This window comes from Pipistrellus kuhlii, unplaced genomic scaffold (genome assembly GCF_014108245.1).
Source record: "Pipistrellus kuhlii isolate mPipKuh1 unplaced genomic scaffold, mPipKuh1.p scaffold_m20_p_1, whole genome shotgun sequence".
Classification (NCBI taxonomy): domain Eukaryota; kingdom Metazoa; phylum Chordata; class Mammalia; order Chiroptera; family Vespertilionidae; genus Pipistrellus; species Pipistrellus kuhlii.
In genome coordinates this window covers 162,360,308-162,375,987 of record NW_023425404.1, presented here as the reverse complement: position 1 = coordinate 162,375,987, position 15,680 = coordinate 162,360,308, and positions in this window count along the sequence as shown.

Genomic DNA, 15,680 nt, shown 5'->3' with positions numbered 1-15,680 from the left:
TTTTTAGGGAAACAGGGTAGATAGATAGATGAAGTGATATACTTTTGACAAAAAGGTGATTAAAAGTTGAAACATGAAGTCCAACTCCTAGTGCATGGTGGGGAAAGGGTTAGGGACAGAGGCATGCGGTCACTTAGGTTCTGACCTCCCCTTATGGCCTTCAGCTGTATGAAAGGTAGACGTATAGGTTAAGGATTACCTAAAAATAAAGGGCACTTGCTCATATTTGCATATAGATTATACAATGATATTATCTGACAAGTTGCTCCTATTCCACCTTGTTGCCAAAATCAACAAGAAAAACAGTGATTGAGCTGCAATTTCATTTCTTTTTCAAATCCTAAGGAGAGTTTGGAGGGTATGTGAGTTGTGCTAATGACCATAGGGGTCCATGTAGCAATGAATGAAGTAAATCTGCAGCAGAGGCTTAGAATAACAGCTAGATCAGGGGTTCAGTGAGATTATAGCAAATTCTTAAATGACCTAAAGTGCTCTCAAGAACCAAGTTGGAGCAAAGTAGACAGTGATACCCACTACACCCAATTGTTGTGACAGGCGGGAGTGTGTGTGTGTGTGTGTGTGTGTGTGTGTGTGTGTGAGAGAGAGAGAGAGAGAGAGAGAGAGAGAGAGAGAGAGAGAGAGAGAGGGAGAGAGAGAGAGAGAGAGAGAGAGAGAGAGAGAGAGAGAGAGAGAGAGAGAGAGAGAGAGAGAGAGAGAGAGAGAGAGAGAGAGAATCTTGCATGATGTTTCTACAGGTCTTATAACAGGTTTTGCCCTCTACTGTTTTTCCAATGATGCCTGGACAGCATCTTAGAGACTACATAGTGTCTTTGTGTGCCAACTAATTCCCTTTGTACTGGTATGTGTGTGCCAGGCAGTACATTTGCTGCCAAACCAGAATAATAAAGATAGAGAATGTCTTTTTGCTTCCCTTGCTTATATTCCAGGATTATAAAAATATCTAATTTTGGAGGGGAGGAGGACAATTTTGCTAACAATCCTCTGACAAGATAAGAGAGTTTCTAATGTCAGAGATTGTTAGCTATAAAACAGACCCCATGTGCACAGATACAACTGAAACCACCTCTTATCACCCCCCTGAGACTTGGGGAAGGAGGCAAGCAGATGCATACATGCTGTTATTGTGTACTGTTTATAGACTAGCAAAAGGTTGTTTAAAGAGCATGAATTTGTTATGAGTGAAAGACTAATTACTACATTACTTTAGGCAAGTTGTTTGATCCCTTACAGATCCACTTTTATCATCTGAAAAAGAGGAGTAAAATACCAGTAATACATAGCTCTTAGAATTATCATGAAGAGCAAAATTTTTGCATCACCTATGATGCTTGACTATTAGCCTTGGAGATGGCCTCTAAAATAAGTTTGAATTAAAAATGATTCCATTTAAATTTTATTTATAAATTCTTAACATATTGTTAACTCTACTACCATGCAATAGAATATGCTAAAGTAAACAGAGGAAATTTTCAATGTTATATCATTGGTTTTAACAATACTATGAGATAGATGTTCTTAACTCCCATTTTACAAATGAGAAATTGAGTCTAAGAGGTTAAATAACTTTTCAAATGTTATCCAGTTAAATCTTCAGAGTTAATCTTTCTTGTGTTGTAAAATCTCTGCTTTCTCTATTGTAGTTTTACTAAAATACAGTATATGAAAAATTTGGGAAAATAAGAAATAGAAAAATTACCTACAGTCCCACTTAACTATCATGATAATTTTCCTTTTGGCAAATATATATGCCTTTCAATTGTCATACTTTAAAAATTCCTTTTAATCATAAAAATATCTATCCAGTTAGAAATGTATTGTTACATAATTTTTATTGATGTGGAACTTTCAGCTTTAAAAACATTATTTTAAATTGTTTTTCACTATAGAAGACATTATTCTTTGGAATTTTATTCAAGAAATTTTAAAATTTGATTTAACAATTAAAATCAATTAGAAAAAATAAAATCAACTGGACACTTTATTTATGATTATTTATTTTTTTATTTATTTAAAAAATATTAGGAAGATAATCATGTGCCACTTTAAACTAGATAAAACTATGTAGCTGTATAGTACAAATAGAAAACTAAGACAACAAAGAAGGGAGTTAGTTCATAGCAAATAACCTTAATTTGTAAAGAGCTCAGTATTTAGATCTTATCAACAGTGAATGAACAAAGATATTTTTGTGCTGTTCAGGAGTCAGGCAAAAAAAAAAAAAGTAGCCTGAGACTGCTTAGATTTGCTCTGGTGTTTTGTGTTTCTTTTAAGACAATTACAATTGATTAAATTTATACTACCTGAAAGAAAAATGTGGCATCTGATCGCTTTGGGCAACTGGGAACATAAAAGTTGTTGTGCTCAGAAACCGGTTCACCATTTGTAGCACCAGTCACTGGAGCTATTCCTAGCAACACTCCTAGCATTAAATACTGAGCTCTTTACAAATTAAAGCCATTTGTATGGACTAACTCCTTTCTTTTTTGTCCTACTTTGCTATTGGTCCTACACAGTTACATATTTTAATCAAGTTTAAAATGGCACATAATTTATATCCTAAATTTTTTTAAATACATTAAAAAGTTAAATACTCATAGATAAAATTTCCAATTGATTTTAATTGGTAAGTCAGATTTTCCTGAATAAAAGCCAGAGAATAATGTCTTCCATAGAGAAAAACAATTTAAAATAAGTAATGTTTTTGAGGTTCCTCAAATACATATGAGGGAAATGCTTTGAAAGAAAAAAATTAGCAGATTAATGTGTAAATGATGAGTGAGTATCAAGGCTTAAAGGAATTTTCTCTTCATTTAAAATAGCATACCTGTAATGTAATGTAACTATTTCACAGTAGAGCAAGTCCAAAAGCTGACTACAGATCATCTTGTTTTCATTAAATTCTTATCTATCACTATTTGATCTCAGCAGTTTAAGCAGGTCAATTAAGTCAATTGTTTACTAATTAATAAATAATAAATTCTAGGCAACTGGTAAATTGTTTTTATTAAAATAATTAAAACAAGAATAAAAATAGATTGAGTATACTCTATGCACATGGGACCATATAAGAGGGACTGTTATATACTCAAGGAAGTTTTAGAATTTTTCTTGGAGAAGATGTCCTCCCACTAAACCATATTGTCAGTGCAAATGTACTTTGAAGACAATTTTTACCTGTTAAAAGATCTAGCCCCAAATTATCAATATGTGAAAACATTTGATAGACCTATGTGGATTCTTACTACTTACTTCCTTTAAGCTTTGTTTAAATGTCACTTCATCACTCAGTCTTATTATGACCACACCATTTAAAGCTGTGTTCTATCCTTACTGAATATGGGGTCTCATTACTTTGCTTTTCTTTCTACTTTTTTCCCCATGCTCCTATAACTTCTATGAACTACATAATTTACTCAGGTATTATGTGTATTGTTTATTGTCTGTCTTCTTCAACAAAATTTAATCTCCACAAGACTAAGAAAGATTTTGTCTCTACTGTCTTCCAGATTCCTAGAAAAATATGGAGATTCTTTTGTTGACTAAATAAATGAATTCAGAGCAATGCAATAAATGTTGGATGAATAAATACATAAATGAAAATTAACAACAGAATAGGAGGTGAAAAAAATCTGATACACTTAATACAGCTAAAATTTATAGGTTGCTTACATTGTGAAAATGTACTTTATAAATCATATATAATTTAATTTTTACAACTTGATGAAGTAGATACTATACTCATCTTAATTTTGAAGATAGAAAGAATGGGTTGTAGACATATTTAGTAACTTACCCAAGATCACATTACAAACAAGTTATTAGGCCTGGGGTTGAATTGGCCTATTGTAATTACATTAAGAGAGAAATAAGATGAGAAAAAAGTAGACTATAATTAAATGCATTGGAATGGAGCCCTATATGACTGGGCAACTTTTTAAATATCCTGTACTTTGAGGTAATGAAATTTTAAAATTGGAAAAGAACTTTAAAACAGTCTTTCCCACTTTATTTTTTCAATGACAAAGTCAAGGCCAGGTGCAGTGAAGATTTGGAAAAAAACAAATAAACTATATATCTCTCTAATATTTAATTATATTACTCAGATTCCCAACTATAAAATAAATTATATTGTAATTAAGTTTTATATAATTGTTCCACATGTAATCTATACTAATAACAGAGGAATATGCAAATTGTCCAGGACACCATCACATAACAACAGTTCAGCAGGCTGCGTCCCTGCCACCTGCTCAGGCAGCTGCAAGGCCTGGGGTTGGTAGGATACGATATGATAGGAGGGGATAAGAAAGGAGAGGGAGAGGAATGAAGGCCTGCATGCAGACAGGCTGAGAGGAGAAACAGAAATACAGAAAGGGAAGAAGAAAAAGACATAGGAATGGAAAAGGGAAGGAAATGTGGGAGGGGATTGCAACCAAGGGGGGTTGTGCTAGCCAGGGGCAGGGTGCAGGTGGTGTGGAACAGGGAGCCCCACCCAGACATGGGAGGAGGGTGGTGGCCCGAAGTGTGGGCTATTGGGATGGAGGGGTGGACAGTCCAAGGCCTTCTGGGCAGAAGAACTCCTGCTTCGAAGCAGCAGCACCCAGGCCATGTGGGCCTCAGCCACTCTTACTGGACCAGGCGCCCTGAGCTGGGAGGGAGGTGCAGACACTAAGGAGGGTACTGGGGTGGAGTCAGACACTAAGGAGGGTACTGCTTTTATCCCGAAGAGCTAGACCCCAAAGACACTGGCCAGGGTTAGGTTGGTGCTGCATTAACTGTACTTTGTTGACTAGAAGTTGGGCGTCCCAGGCAGAGAATGAGAGGAGGACTGCAGTGTGCGCAGGGGGAGTCTGGAAACAGGTCCCAGAGAGGAAAGGGGAAGGTTTAAAAGAGAAGCCAGTGAGCATGGGGGGGAGAGGGGAAAGTAACAACAGGGAAGGAGGGAGGGAGGCAGGGTTCAGGCTCACAAGGGAAAGGCGAATGGGGGAAGAGGGGGGAGGAGTAAGAAGGAGACAGACATGGGGAATGAAGGGAGAGAATAGAAGAGGGAGGGAGGGAAAGAGAGGGGCTTCAGGAGGTTCAAAGGGGGAGAGAGAAAGAAGGCAGGAAAGAGAAGGATGCTAAAATGGGGTGAGGCCAGGAAAATAGTTAAATAGAAGAAACAGAATGTGAGAGTGAATGGAGTTTAAAAGGAGTTAGTAAGAAAATTAAGTACAGGGTGATTTTTTTAAAATGTAATCCTACATCCCCTGAGGGCTCCTGGACTGTAAAAGAGTGCGGGCTTAGCTAAGCCCCTCCCACCCCCATGCATGAATTTTGTGCACTGGGCTTCTGGCTCTATATAATAAAAGGCTAATATGCAAACTGATGGAACAGTGGAATGATTGGTCACCAGGGGGCCACCAGGGGGCAGATGCTCAATGCAGGAATTGCCCCCCTGGTGGTCAGTGCTTTCCAATAGAGGTAGTGCCGCTCAGCCAGAAGGCGGGCTCACAGCAGTAGTGGCGTGAGCCTCGCTAACCTCAGACTGATGGCTTAGGTCTGCTCCCTAAGATGTCAGTCAGACATCCCTCAAGGGATCCTGGACTGTGAGAGCCCCCTGAGTTCAAGAATTTTCTGCACCAGACCTCTAGTTATTGTGTAAGTCCACATATAAACAAGTTACTTAGATCTGCCATAGCAAATAAAGCCAATACAAAATTAAATGACATGCAGAAAATCTATTTACTTATAAATAGTTCATGTTTATTTATTCAAGTTTCAATTAGCACTTACTATCTGCAGCACACATAATGCTAGGTAATAAGAATAAAAAATGATATATTCTCTGACATAAAACTTTATTCTTAGAAGATAAGGAGTTCATTAATAATAATAATTTTAAATAGCAACTCATCCTAAAAAGGGAAATGAACAAAGTGTACTTACCAGGGGAATTTTAAAGATCCATTTCCAAAGATATGAAATTCTTCTCTTAAAATATAAACCTAGTCAAATGCTCTTAATCCATGTTAAAATCAGAACAAACATTTTGAAAAGAATGATATTACATAGTTAGTAGAACCCTCGAAGGGCAATCAATATATATGGCTATAAATTGATTTATTAAACCTCTTGCTGGCAGATGTTATATAAAATTATTCTCACTCTATTATCATTTAAAGTATATAAACTTCACATCCTGAAGATTTGAGGCTAAGGACAGGCCATCAAAGGAGAACGATAAAATCTGAGAGGCTACTTTGGTGAAAGGCACTGGCTTTTACATGCCATTGTAAGATAGATCAAAATAGAAAAATTATTCAACATACCTGTTATATTTGATTTCTCTTTCCAGAGATATGGCAAAAAATAGAGTTTCAAAAGCATTCACATTAAAGATGTTGCCTTTTCTCATAAACTTTTATTTTTTAATACAAATAAGTGTTTTTATGATACATTTCATTAAACATTAATGTGTCTCACCAGCTTTAATCACGTATAACTGACTTGTTAGCATTATCAATATAGCGTCATTTGCACATTAATGTAGAAGATCAGTCTCAGAAAGTATATTTATATAAACTTTTATTTCAACCAATAAGAAACTGAAACCCCTGCTTCAGTACAATTCACCCTGGAGTACAACTTGTTACAAGTTTACAACACCATGTCCATCATATAATAGATGAAATATATAATTCCATATGAAATTTTTACTATGAGGTATTTATCAAAATAATTTATTCAATAGATATTCAATAAACATATTGTATGTACCAGGCAACTTTAAGTAGGCATTTGGCAGCCAATGGTAAAATTGTCTCTCAACAATAAGGAAATGAGCAAGTCATTATATAATACATCAGAGAGTGAGAAGTGCTTCAGAGGAAAATAAGGCTAGGAAGAAATGAAGTTTTGCTATTCGTTAATATAGTGCAATTAGCAAGGTCTAGATAACATCATAACCTGTGAGCAGGGATCTGAAATGAGAAATACAGAAAAAAATAATGTGGAAATATGGAGGAGGGGCATATCTATAAAGAAGCCTAAGTTTAGAAGCTTGAGGAGAGAAATTAGAAGGAAAACACACACACACACACACACACACACACACACACACACACACACACAAAGAAAGAAAAAAAAAAAAAAGAAAAAAGAAAAGAAAACACCCACAAACACCAACAGGTTAGAAATGAGAAAAGAAAGGGAGTAGAAAAAGTTTATGGGTTTATGGTGTTTACATCATGTGGGTATTGTGGGCCATATAAAAATTTGGAATTTGCTCTGAACAAAGTGAGATTTTAGCAGAGCAGTGGTATTCCCAGACTTATATTTTAGAAAGATCACGTTCGCTGTTTTGTGGAGCAGCCTCTGAAGAGAACAGATAGATTCTTAGAAACCATTCAAGTGGTTGCAGTAATTCTTTTGAGACATGGCGATATTGACTTATACCTTAAAGCCAATAAGATTACTAGTTGATTTATCGTGGGTCTTTGTGAGTAGAGACAAGAACATAAAGAATTTGTGGCAAATGTGGGGGTAATAAATGGAGCAGTAGTTGTAGTAAAGGAAGTTTCTTTTTTCCTTTTCCTTTTAATACGGGAGCTATCAGAGACTATCTGTATGCTCTTGGGGGATGACCCAGGAGAGAAAGGAAAGAAATGATGATGCAGGAGGAGTGGTGCAGTGTTCTCAGTGCAGGATGATGGGATAGAATCCATAGAAGGAGTGAAGGAATGATGTTGCATGGTTCTAGGTCAGTCCACCCACTGAGGTGAGAATGAAGCATGTGCACTCGGAGGCATTAGGATCAGATGCTAGGTTTAGTGTGAATTTTTGGTTGATTTCTTTTTTTTTTTTTTTTGTAGTATTTCCTGTTTTCTGGAAGAAACAAGAAGCAGTATCATTAGCTAAGAATAAACAATAGATGTTGTATTGGAGGAAAGGTATGAAATAGACACATAGAGAGGAGAAAATGTAACAACTACTGAAATGGGATCAAATTGTTGGGCAGCACTAATAATACCGGGCACGAAGTTCTGGGCTGCTGGCTGAGTCGAGAGGAGGTTGAATCTTTATGCTGCGCTTTGTTACTCAGATAGCAGGCAATCCCAGAGAGCGGCAGGTGTAACATCCTGAAAAGAGCGTTCTGACATTTCATTTCTAAAAGCTCTTATACCAGGTTAGTGGGTGGGGAAAAAATTTGAGGTAAGTGGGTTCCCAGGGCCTGCCTTCTCCCACTGACCTTGCAAAGATTAGCCCAGAACGCCGTCTTCTTTCAGATAGGTTCTGTCCTGGATCTGCAACTACAATGTATTTTCTTTTGAGTGATAGGTTCATCTGGACTCCCAGGCTGCCTTATCTCCATGGCCTGTTCTTCTTGTAACACATCTCCGGTTTCCCAGGGTCTGTAAGAAAATCTCTGATCTATTAGTGTATACACTGTAGCTGTTAAACAAGTGTGATTCTATTTCCATTTTGTGCCCTTCCCCTATCACTAATATTCTGCTTTTAATAACCAGTTATGACTGGTTATTAGTGAAATGAGTTGACATCATAGTGTGTTTTTCTTCAGTCACTTTTAGCTTTAGAGTTCAAGAGAAAAGCACACAGAGAGATGGTTTTAGCCAGTCAGATATTTGTCTGGTAAATATGAGAGAAGTAGGGAAGGAATAGGTATAAAATTATCTACAAGCAAGTGGCTATGCTGGTAGGGCATGGCACTTAAGCCAAGAATAAAGGAATGTGAACACCAGGGAGTGAGGGACATTAAAATGTTGCCAGGTTAGCCGAAACCGGTTTGGCTCAATGGATAGAGAGTCGGCTTGGGGACTGAAAGGTCCCAGGTTCGATTCCGGTCAAGGGCATGTACCTTGGTTGCGGGCATATCCCCAGTAGGGGGTGTGCAATAGGCAGCTGATCGATGACTCTCTCATCGATGTTTCTAACTCTGTATCTCTCTCCCTTCCTCTCTGTACAAAATCAATAAAATCTATTAAAAAAAATGTTGCCAGGTTAATGGATTGAAGGTCTCAGTAGAATCCAACAAAAGTTAGAGCTGAAATCCAAGGAGAATTGTAGAAAAATAACAGGGATGTTTCAAGAATGAAATGCTTGCAAACAAGATTATAAAGAGGATGCAGTAATTTTTAAGGACAAAGTTATAGTCTACATAAAAGTTCAAATTATTAATAGCTATGATGGGAATAGCATTAGGGAGGGTGAGTATAAAAAAGGTTTTGAATTAGTCAAAGACAGAGACCAAGTATTATTGGGAACCCGTGGCTGTTCCTCTAAGGAGCAATACTGAAATATATGATTTCATGGCCTGTGGGTCAAGTCCTGCATTTTTATGAACAAGGGAGTGAATTATTTTTAAGAAGCAACAATAATGAATGTTGGAAACTATCACATTACCTCCAGGTCAAGTGACATGAAGAATGTGGGTTAGCAGCCATATTTGAAAGGACCAAAGAAAAATTAGTTCTCCAAAACAGAAGCAGGTTTCAGTTAGATCACTCAATGTCACTAATCATCAGGGAGATGCAAATTAAAATGGCAATGAGGTATTACCTCACACCTGCCAGAATGGCAATCATCAATAAATCAACAAACAGCAAGTGCTGCCTGAGATTGTGGGGAGTGGGGGAAGAACATTAATAAATGGCTAGTAGGAATGCAGACTGGTGCAGCCACTATGGAAAATAGTGTGGAGTTTTCTCAAAAAATTAAAAATGAATATATTCCTAGAAGTGGGATCATTGGGTCAAATGATAGTTCCATATTTAAAAATTTAAGGAAACTGTATGCTAAAAATCCTCAAACACCAACCAGAAAGAATATATGGACCCCTATGTTCCAAGCAGCATTATTTACAATAGCTAAGATCTGGAAATAGCCCAAGTGCCCATCAGTACAGGAGTGGATACAAAAAAGCAGTGGTACATTTATATCATGGAATTCTGTGCAGCTGTAAAAAAAAAAAAAAAAAAGAAGAAGGATCTTTTATCCTTTGAGTGAGTATTATGCAAAGTGGAATAAGCCAGTCAGAGAAAGACAAGCATCATATGATCTCATTTCTATGTGGAATCTAATAAAGAAAATAAACTGATGGACAAAATACATTCAGAGGTATGAAAGCATGGAACAGACTGACAAATCTCGGAGGAAAGGGCAGGGGAGATTAACCAAAGAATTTTTATGCACATATGCATAACCCATGGCCATAGACAATAGTGCAGTGAATGCCTTGGCAGGGGGCAGAAGTAAGGTGGAGGGGGTGATTGGGGCCGTCTCTAATACTTTCAACAATAAAGATGAAAAAAAGAAGGTGACGTGGAAGGGAATATTTCAAAGGAAATTGGAGATAAATGAAATTGTATTTAAGATATATTGTGAGTTCAACAGGACTGAATAGTTGGTTTCATGGTAGGTATGAGTGGGAGATGGGCTTATAATTAAGGGCATACAGAGTATGATGGAGCTGTGAGCCTAGCTGGTGAGGTTGAGAAATACTGTGTTTCCCCGAAAATAAGACATCCTCCGAAAATAGGACCTCGCGCATGGAAAGATAAGACACCCCCTGAAAATAAGACCTAGCACAACTTTGGGAGAAAAAATTAATATAAGACACTGTCTTATTTTTAGGGAAACAGGATAGTTAGATGGTCCATGACATTTTCTGAGGATTTATGGATAAAATGTAGGGTATATAAGATTCATCCCAAGGTTCTCTGAGGAAAATCCTCATGTTGAGGTTGGGAGTAGTGGGAAAAGGAACCAGTGGTCAACTGTCCAGCAGCATGGAGCATTCTGAGGCCTCTTTCTCATTCCTGCTCAGTAGCAGCATTTATATTTCTTGTTGAATTCGCTGTTTATTTTTCCATGCATTGACCTATTCTGTCAAACCAGACAACTCCTTGAAGATAGAATCTAATCTGAAATTTCTTAAATATGTCTACTGCATTCATTCTGACATACATATAATACTAACTTGATAGATGCAGGTATATGACATGATAGATTCTTTCAGTGACAATATGTTGCTGTTGTTTTTAATATTTTAATATATATTTTTATTGATTTAGGAGAGGAAGATGAAGATAGAGGAAGGGAGAGAGAGAGAGAGAGAGAGAGAGAGAGAGAGAGAGAGAGAGAGAGAGAGGGAAACAACAATAATGGGAGAGAATCATTGATCAGCTACCTTCCTCACACCCCCTCCACTGGGGATTGAGCTTGCAACCCAGGCATACACACCAGCCAGGAATGGAACTGTGACCTCCTGGTTCACAGGTTGACACTCATGCCTATTGGGCACAATATGTTTTTGTTTGTTTTTTTAACCACAAAATGTGCATGCTTTGGAGCTCATAGGTACATTCTACTAGGCAGAAAATTGATAAACTATATAACTCAGCAGTCATATAATCATTTTCAGAAAAGCAACATCATTTAGAAACACTCTATTGGTATAAGAATATAATTTCCCCAAAGTGAAAAAAATTAGCCTACATTATTGTAACTAAAAAAAATACTGTCAATCTCTTCCAGGAAAGATGGAGAAAATAAGCTAAGAAAACTTATTTTTCACACATTGTAGAGACAATCTTTCCATTCCAAAACTAAACAAAAACTTTCAGTCCCTCCATTCATGACATATAGCACCACATATCTACAGCCATACCTTGAACAGAAACGAGAAACATGTGAAAGAACTGCTGTGTGATTCTTTGGAAGAGAAAGAGGAAGGATTTGAATGTAGTCATTAAAAGGGCTGGGAAAAGGAGAAAACAAATGAGAAATTTACCTCTTATATTATTAAAGCAAGAGTGGTAGTAGCCAGTTGATTTTCAAGGCCATTAGCACACATGCCTATAAAGACTGGAGCAAATGTCTGCTAATTCAACATTACTCATAATTCATCTGGCCACAAAACTTCTTTTTCACTTAATAGAGCTTGAAGGACAATGTCCACAAAAAAATAAAGGCGAGTATCCTCACATAAAAATCAAATATTGATCACTTCATTATATTTATTAATATGTGTATTGTTATATACAAACTTGAGGTCCAGTGCACGAAATTTGTGCATGGGGTGGGGGTGTCACTAAGCCCAGCCTGAACCATCTCCAATCTGGGATCCCTCTCACAATCCAGGACTGTTGGCTCCCAACCACAGGCCTGCCTGCTTGGCTGATTGCCCCTAATCACATCTGCCTGCTAGCCTGATTACCCTCTAATCACTCCCCTGCCAGCTCGATTGATGCCTAACTGCTCCCATGCTGGCCTCATTGATCCTAACTTCCCTCCCCTTCTGTCCCAGTAACCCCTAACTCTTCTCCCCTATAGGCCTGGTCCTTCCCAACTCCCCTCCCCTGCAGGCCTGGTCCCCCACAACTGCCCTCCCTTGAAGGCCTGGTCCCACCCAACTGTGCTCCCTTATAGGCCTGGGTCCAACCCAACTGTACTCACCTACAAGCCTGGTTTCCCCCAACTGCCCTCCCCTGTAGGCCTGATAGCCCTCAACTGCCCACCCTTGCAGACATGATCCCTCTAACTTCCCTCCCCTGCTGGCCTGATCACCCACAACTACCTTCCCTTGCTGGCCATCTTGTGGCGGCCATCTTGTTTCCACATAGGGGTGGTCATCTTTGACCACATGGGTACAGCCATCTTTGACCGCATGGGGTGGCCATATTGTGTATAGGAGTGACAGTCAGTTTGCATATTACTCTTTTGTTAGATAGGACACTTATTTCTTTTGAAACAAGGATACTTATTTCTTCTGTGTTTCACATGGCAGAAAAAAAAAACAAAGATAACTAAAAGGAAGAGCTCTATCTATGTTTGTGGATATTTCTCTCTTTTTCGCATCCAGGGCAGTTAGAGAGGGGTTTGGTTCCTGAGTAGGGGCGGCTGGGGATTGAGAAAATGATGGAAAGGAACAGACTCAGAGATAGAAGGAAAAAGCTGGGGCTGGGTGGGACCACTCTACTCTGACAGGGACAGAGATAGGGAAACAGAGCCAATACAGTGTGTTTATTTTATACAGCAAAAAACAAGAAGTTTTACTAAAAGTCAAGACAAAGGAGATTATGTGCATTCTTGGGTAGGGCCAAGTTGCCCTGGCACCTGCACTGAAAGTCAAGCTGACAACACTGCTGCCTCTGGCAAAGTATGTTTCTAGGATGTGGCTTTGCCAACGACAATGGATTCAGCTGACAATAATTAAAGAAATGCCCATTTGCCTTCCCAGACACTCTCTACATACATGACTGTGTTTCAATTATTGCTCATTAAATTATATATTTTTTAAACCATGTCCCCAACTGTGGTACAAAGTAGGAGCACTGATGATCACTCTTATAAGACCTATAATTGCTAACCTGTCTCTAATTACCCTCTGTCTATAGGACTTAACTGATAATGAAGTTGGAGATTTATAGAATGTATAAATGTTTGTGTTTCTTGTTTTTCCCCTGGAGTAAACTAACACACCTCTGTGACTAAATCAATTAAGCTTTCCCTTTCCAGTAAAGGTAGAAAAGGTCAAGCTCTTTTAAATAAGGCCGAATTGACATTTTCTTGCTGGATAAAGGTGTTATCGAAGGTTAAAATGAATTTCCCTAAACAGTGGGGTGAGCAACTGTAAGCAATACCAACTGTTTTACTTGAGAAATTAAAATGACATTTCAGTAAACACACTTCTATCAGTAAAGGTTGTAGAAGGAAACTCTCAGTAGTAGCATTTTTTGGAGAGCTAAAAGAAAGGCATTTTAAAACCACATGAAACTAAACAATCAAAAATGGTCAAAGCCCTTTGTAATATTTATTCCAAGTATAAGACCACCATAGTTATATCAGGTATTAATTGTGTGGAGATAAATGATAAATGTCAGGTAGCAAAATTTATATATATATATATATATATATATATATATATATATATATAAAATTATCTTCTTAAAATTAGTTTTTCTGAGTAAAGAAAAAGACATAGATCTAATTGATGAAATTAATACTTTGAATTGGTTTTGAATCTTAAAAATTGAAGTGTACAAATGTATCTTTCAAGTAATTACTAATCTAACTTAATTAATTATGAGCTAATGAAAATTTTGATCAGTAGATAAGAAAATGTCTGATGATTGGAACAATTGCCTTTGTAAATACGTGACTCTAAAATGTGGGGAGCTTCCTAACTTGTTTTGTTGCCAATTCCACTCTTATAAAGTCTAACTTATACTTTTTTTTTTTAGCCAACTGTATTTCTCAAGGTTTTCTTTAAAAACATATTCTCAAGTGATTCCAGTAAGCTAAGCCAGCTGTCCTCATTTCATGGCTCTCCGACTCCCATTGCTGCTGTGACTTTAAAGTGTCTAAAAATATGCCCTTTCACATCCCAGGCTCTCTTTTCCTGCTCCCCTCTCACACTTGTTCCTGGACATCCTCGTCCTTTGTGTCTTGTGTTTCTGTGCAGTTAAATATAGGTTCTATTCAGAAGGTTTTCCTCAGAGCGGGACTTTGTCTTTAGAAGAAAGCTTTAGTCATTTAATTTTGGATGTGCTGAGGCTCGTTTCGGAAGTTTCCTTGCACGCATGCAATTGTGATCTGAGAAACTCTGCCTCCCATTTTCAGCTGTTTCTGACTTTTTTTTTTTTTTTTTTTTTTTTTTTTTTTTTTTTTTTGCCAATTGGAAAATGCTTCAGTTTGTGACTTAGTGCCTTTGAAAACTTGATTTATTGGTTCTCCAGCTCTCAGGCTCATCACAGAAACTCTAACCGCCTTCCACTTCCTCTCACACAGTTGGCAGTGCCACGGGGATTGCTTTTCAGTGGTAGTAAGCATTCCTGCACCTGGTTTGCTTCTCCTGGAGATAGATTCTCATTGAGTTTTTCTGTAGAGATTATTTTAATTTCTGCCTTGCTTGTTATGTGTGACAGATATATTTTTTAAAAAAATATATTTTATTGATTTTTGTACAGAGAGGAAGGGAGAGAGATAGAGACTTAGAAACATCAGTGAGAGAGAGTCATCGATCAGCTGCCTCTTGCACACCCCCTACTGGGGATATGCCCCTAACCAAGGTACATGCCCTTGACCGGAATCGAACCCCAGTCCCTTCAGTCCCCAAGCCAATGCTCTATCCATTGAGCCAACCCGGTCCCGATATGTGTGACAAATATTTTTAAATGGTCACAACAATATTTACCGCCCTACATGTACTCAGATCCTTGTCATTTACCATCAAAAGTAGTCTATTATTTTCCCTTCCTTTTCATCAATTAATTAACTTAATTAATACAATGTGACCTAAGTGATTCAATGTGACTGCCAACTCAAGAGTCAAGATTATAAAAGGAAATTATGAGTTCTTCCTTACTCACATTTCTCTGTCTCTCTTCTATCTTTCTCTTTCTTTCCCCATATCTTTCTTTCCTCTCTCTCTCTTGCTCTCTCTCTCTTTCTCTCTCTTTCTTTCTCTCTCTCTCTCTCAATATTTTTTCTATCTCAGCTCTTGACAAAGCTAATTTAATGTCATTTAAAAAAGTAAATACAATTAAGATATATGTGCAGATACATAAATATTAGAGATGGATAAACCAAATGGTTGAAGTTGGGAACAATGCTTTAAACATTTTTTCCCCTTTGAAAAATATTCCCATTGTACTTCT